Source organism: Alligator sinensis, unplaced genomic scaffold (genome assembly GCF_000455745.1).
Source record: "Alligator sinensis unplaced genomic scaffold, ASM45574v1 scaffold1083_1, whole genome shotgun sequence".
Taxonomy (NCBI): Eukaryota; Metazoa; Chordata; order Crocodylia; family Alligatoridae; genus Alligator; species Alligator sinensis.
In genome coordinates this window covers 18,495-18,899 of record NW_005842644.1, presented here as the reverse complement: position 1 = coordinate 18,899, position 405 = coordinate 18,495, and positions in this window count along the sequence as shown.

Here is a 405-nt window from a genome sequence, read left to right as displayed (position 1 = left end):
GCCTGGGGTCCTGGCAGCGAGAAGGGGTGTGGAGCCGTTGCACGGGGAGCCCAGACTCCTGGGTCCCACTCTAGTGGGATTTAGTGGGGTAGAGCTGGGGCTCGGACTGGAGGGAACCTGCCCAGCTGGGCGAGGCAGGCAGGATCGGGCCCTTCCCGTGTGTGCAGGGAAGGGGTGGGGGGGTGCGTGGTGTCGCGTGTCCCCGCTGTTCCGGTTTCGCACTCGGGCCACGGCTCAGGTTCAAAGTGGCCTCGGGTCCTGGTCCATGATTCATGCTCCTGGCTGGGCCCCGTGGCCCCCCCCCCTGCTCCAGCTGGACGCGGGCGCTCGAACCTTCCAGCTCTCGTCGGAGCCGGACGCGCTGCCAGCGCTGATGGGGGGCGGGGAGCCCCGGACTCCTGGGTC